The 5,785-nt window shown below is 42.4% G+C and overlaps 1 protein-coding gene across 2 annotated transcripts in view; it reads left to right on the forward strand.

Annotated features, from left to right (window-relative positions):
• The window catches only part of mecom (MDS1 and EVI1 complex locus), a 139,086-nt gene that overhangs the window by 104,690 nt on the left and 28,611 nt on the right, over nt 1–5,785 (forward strand). The gene's annotated exons all lie outside the window — the stretch shown is intronic.

Below are 5,785 nucleotides of genomic sequence, written 5' to 3' on the forward strand. Positions count from 1 at the left end.
GGTTCTGCGTGTGTGCAAGACGGACGTACTGAACACACTTTCACAATGTGCTTATACTTTGCACTCACTCAAGTACATTCTCACTTTCTCATATTGCAGTTTTGCCCACTTGTAAATTTTGGATAAAAAATAGCTATTAGTCCCACTTGTCATGTTTCTCAATGTTTTTCGACTCGGTACAACAATATGAGCCTTTTTCTTTGCTTTGCAAAAAAAGGGGAAACACTCAATAAAAGTAAACACAAAAGGGTCTGTGTGTCTGTGAGCCATAAAGTGTTGGGTGTCTGTTTCTCCACCTGCCTCACCATCGGGTAAATGGTCTTTTTCACTCATGTCAGTGCTCTGTCTAGGAAATATTAAATGGTTTTCTGTATGCCTTGTTCAAGCTTATGCTAATTGTAAATATAACACTATTATTAAGAGTTATAACTTTATATTCTTTACCTCCAATCAGCTATATACAACTCTGATTGTGTTCATCCTTCTTTACTATACTAGCCAGCTTTATAACTCTTTATCTTTTTTTAATTTAACTGTCATGGCAGTATTTTCTCTTGTCACATTGAACAAGTGTCACGTCTGTCTGTTATCCACCAGCATTAAAATATTAGCCTTCCAATTGGACACGGTATATGAAAAGTAGATGGTCCTTATGTTGCAGCAGGGCCCTGGCTTTAAACGTGAGAAGAGACCTCAATAAATGTAATGAATGTGCGACACTTGAACATCTGAAGTGCCGTGTTCAGTTCCATACCGCTTTACCTCTTGTGCATAAAAAAGCTCTTTTAAAGATGATATCTACGAGCGTTTTAGAGCCGATTTGTTCACCCTGTGGCAACATGCTCTAATTACCTCCCCCCTTCCTCTGGAAACTTAAACAACCCACTCCAGCCCAGCCACTCTGTCCCATGCGTATAGGAGCCGTGTGCCCGCTGAATTTATGCTTGAAAAACGTGACCTTTGATTCTTGTGCTGCTTTATCGCACCCCGAAGCCCACATACAGTGTGGCCCTGTATGCGGAGGCTCTGCGGAGGAAGTGTATGTGATTACCACTGCCTGTACTACCTGCCTGTAGTACTTTTGCCCCCCTCACTAAAGCTACATTCCAGGTTGCCCAAAACCAATTATCTTTACATTAACTTTTGAATGTTGCCACAGCTTTGCACCTTTTTAATCCCGCTCTTCTGCAGCCCAGATACTGGGTAGCAATTTCTGGGGATTCTGTTATTTTAATGTTTCATCATTTAAGTGTGTTTCTCTTTCTCTTTATTGGTCTGCAGCTTAGGTTAACAAATAGACTAAATGATGAAAAAGCACAATAACACTTTGCAAGAAGCCTCTCTCACAGGTCTTTTCTAAACTGTTAAATAAGATGAGATCATTTATGTCTCCTCATAAATCCTCTCAATCAAGCCGCATGCCCTGCCTTGGTCCGATATTGACACTTGTAGTTATAAAACTGGTGAAACAAATACATCTGCCCTCATGGACACAAATGGAATTATTTCACCACGCGGAAAGAAACCCCTATTTTTAAAGAAACCTGTTATTTTTAGATTACAAGGATACAATTATATGTTAGACATGCAGTGCTCGGACTGACCTGTGACTGCAAGGAGCTGTCAGAGACAGGAACAGACAGTGCCTAAACAAAATGACCGGGTGCTAATTCAGCAAACACGCCAGGCCTGTTCCTCACAGGCCACAGAATTTGTCAAGAAATCATCTCTCTCTCTCCGCTCCTCTCCTCTCCTTCTCTCCCCTCCCCTCCCTCCTCCCCCTCACTCTACCTCCTCACCTCTCCCCTCTCCTCTGCTTCGTCTCCTCTCCTCACTCCTCCTCTCTCTCTCTCTCCTCTCTCTCTCCTCTTCCTCTCCTCTTTCCTCTCCTTCCTCTTCTCTCTTTCTCTTCTCTCGTTCTCTCCCTCTCTCTCTCGTCTCTCTCCCTCTCTCTCTCTGTCTGTCTCTCGAATGTCTGACTATCCCCCGGCAAATGAAATAATCCAAAGTAATTAGAAGTGAGCTGGTCTGTTCCTGAGAGCCCCCGGGCGGCCGGGTAAACATGGCGGAGGGGCCAGTGGAAGGGGAGTGAAAGGGGGTGGTGGGGGCTGACCTTGTCCACATAAAGCAGTGATTTATGAAGTGCAGGGCACAGCAGCAGGGCTTCTGTCTTCTCCCGCAGAACCAAATTACTGAGGTGGAGATTAACACGCCGCTCACAATGGGCCTACTTCCAGACCCAAGGAAATTTTTGTATTTACATTTTCCCCTTTCATTTCCTCTGCTCTGTTTTAATGGTAATTGGGCTATATGGACACCAGGTCTATCCTTTCATATAGGGACTTAAAGCTACACAGTTAATATATTGTTCACTAATCTTTATGGATGGATGTGTTCATTTAAGAAAAAAGCTGCAGAGTGGTGTACAAACTGTAGGCTAACCGTTTGTTTGAGCTTTAAATTAGTTTTTACCACTTGATTGAATCAGCCCACTTTTAAGCAAAATAAAATGCACAGGGGGCCGTGTGTATACAGAGTCATGATGGAGGCTTAATGCAGCTTTTCGCCAGTGTCAATAGGAGGTCTCACCGTGAATTGGTAGAACTATTTCATGTGGATTTGGCTGCAATATTTTCTTTCTCTCCTCTCTGTCATTCTTTTTTTTTTCTTCCCTCTCTCCTGGAGGATGTGCTGGAATGCACCACACAGTCCTACAACGTGTTTCCATGTGGCCCCTCGGCTGCAGCGGTAGGCTCTGCAGCTCTGGCTGGAGTCAGTTTGCAACCCACACGGGAATCCCCCTCTTCTCCAGCCTGTCCCATCTGACTTCACATGGCTCTTGATGGAGCAGCAAAATCCAAAGTCACTTTTTCTATTCCAGAAAAAAAGAAAACGTATTGCTGCAAAGTTGTTCAAAGGATAACAGGCCAACGTTAGCTCAGATCAAGTAAAGTATGAAGCTATTTGATCGTTAAAAAAAAATTGAATTTGGTTTTTGCGTGACTGAACTCCTAAAACAAACAAGAAAGCCTCAAGCTAAATAAGCATGGGCCCATTTAAGCAATTTAACCTCCTTTCAAGAATTTCACAGCACTTTAAAGCCTCGGCACTAAACATTACGCGGATGCTGTATGTTTTAAGAGTCTGTTAAATAAGTATGAAATGCTGTGTGGCATGATATAGTCGGAACTAACATACCCTGAAGCCTGCATGTGTTTGGTTTGTAATTTGTTGATAAACAGCTTTTCCACACCACTATTTAGTAGCTATGTCAAAACCATTATGATAAAGGCATGGCATAGTTCAGATAAAACACATCTATTTCATATCAGAACATTAACACAGTGCTTATGGCGGATTGCTGAAATAAATATAAATTAGACCTGTACGCCTTGCAAATCATTCTCGTGCTTTATTAACAAATGAGCAAGCGTTTTAAATTCACCCCCATCGGTCTTTTCGGTGTAGATTCCAAAGCTTTATAGTCGCTCGTTCAGGTGATTATATATTCAAGCTCATACAGCTGAATCTTTCATGTCCCATCTAGCAATTTGACGCCTTAATGTTGATGTTTTGTGCTGCAATTCGCACGGACGAGAAAGAAATGACCCCATCGTATAATAAGTCAAACAGCCGACTGGTAGAGCAGACTGTTACAAACCGAGATATAAGCTGCGGTGCTTTCAACCTCAAGTGGAATTCACGGCTCAGAAATAAAAGACTAACACGTGATCACGTGATTAACAAAGGAAAGTTGGATGGATTTTTCTTTCTTTTTTTTCTTTTGTTGCTGTGGGGAGTCGATTTACTCAGTCAAAAAAATAGAACCCTATATTAAAAAATTAGAACCCCAACTGATGCCTGACCAGTGTCACAAACAGACATTTAAGTCACATTATTATATCCCACACTTTTGTTCTGATGGTGATTATTTTCTTCAATATTTGATAAAAAAAAATAAGAAGAAAGAAGATTAGAAAATCTAGACAAAAACTGTGTTTCACTCTCGTTTTATCCTCTGAAATGTTATCCATCCAGAAATGTTTAAAAAGTTCAGTTCAGTTGAGCACGCCATCTCCTGACAGGGGGGAGAAGTACAACCTTCCTTCATGTTGCCAGGCTTATGGGGTCCTGTCACTGTTACCCCAAGTTACCCCCGGTGATACCACAAACAAACCCCGCGTGCTTATCCTCCTTTTTCAGACATTTCCTCCTTTTCAGAAACGAGCTCATACTCCTCTCTCTATCAGGATCCTCGATCAGACCCGGAGAGGCCGTGAAGCAATCACTTTCCCAGATTACTTGTATTTAATACACAATGCATCATAAAACAAATCCCTCATCCTGACAGGAAGAAAATAGAACAGCTCATTCGACTTGAGCTTTCCCAATTTATGGCTAAATTAAAAAGGGTTCCAACAATGGACAAGTCGAAGAGAGGCAGGAAATCAATGACCGGGCGGACCGGGGTCTCTCCTCGGTTCTCAAGGAGCGCGAGACGATGGGAATCGGTGGCGGGGTCCTGCCTTATTTACACATGATTTTTCCTGTCCTTCCTGCACATTTGCTCCACGATTTCGCTGAAACAATAGGCATTATCTGGGATGAAAGGTCAATGTCACAGTGTGAGGCGTTATCCATCATCATCTGCTCTCGTCAGCCAAGCCCTGTCTCTCCGGCTTTATGAGCTGCCTAATAAACTCCGCTCACTGACAACGAGGACGTTTCTTTATTATTCTATACCCTTGTCCGTTTATTCACAGTATCGGTTCCAGCTTTAAACTTCTACATCTAGAATATACACTAAAGAAATACTACATTGTCTGTCTGCTTTCGAGCCTGTTGTAAAGCAGGTGCAGCGAGGCCAGAGCAGAAGTCAATAGGCTAATACAAATATTTATTTTTAGACTAATTTCAAGATTTATTCAAAAACGACCAACTTGAGTCCTTGCACTGTCTTATCATCTTGTTTTCTTTGGTTAGAAACTCGTTTTATGATCATTTAAAAAAAAAAACTTGCTTGTGCGTACGGGCGCGCATTAGTGAAGGGGGGATTTTGTGAGGAAAACGCACGTTTGGCTGTAGCCTACCTATAACAACCTACACAATATGCTTGTTCAAGTCAAAGAAAAACAGATGATTAGGTCAGTGTTTCGCAAATTGTGGCACAGGGACTTCCAATGGTCCTTATGGAGTTTCCTGAAGGTCCAGAGGAACACTTAAGTCTAAGGCGAGCACAATTAGAGAATAAGGGCACTGTTTTTATTACAGCTCTCACATTTCTCATTGTTGTTACTCTAACATATCTGCGAATCAAAACTTAAAACTTAAGATAACCTGAAGGTAATAGAAAGAAAAGGGGGAAAAAATGAGAGAAATAAAAAATAAATAAAAAACTCAGTTCAGGTTAATAATGTCATAAAATGGTCCATGAACAGGCGCGGCGTGTTGTGAAAAAGTTTGGGAACACGTGTATAATAATAGGCGTTGTGATGCCTATGTTGGTTCATTAAAGTGTGCTGCCTGTGTGTGTAGTTCATCCCGACCTCTCCCTGACCCCGCTCACCCTCTCCAACCCCGGGCCCCTGTCACTTTAAAATTTACTGCGGAGAGGAGTCGATTCCGACGGGGGACAGAGGCGAAGACAGTCTCGTGGTTTGAGTCGCCTCTCCCTGGGCCATAGAGATGGACGCGCTGGATCCTTCTTTATGAGACAATGCGTGCAAGAGAAACATCACACAAACTGTCCGGGACGCGCAAAGTAGGGGGCGATGCTTGAAATCCC

Source organism: Etheostoma spectabile, chromosome 3, assembly GCF_008692095.1.
Source record: "Etheostoma spectabile isolate EspeVRDwgs_2016 chromosome 3, UIUC_Espe_1.0, whole genome shotgun sequence".
Lineage (NCBI taxonomy): Eukaryota > Metazoa > Chordata > Actinopteri > Perciformes > Percidae > Etheostoma > Etheostoma spectabile.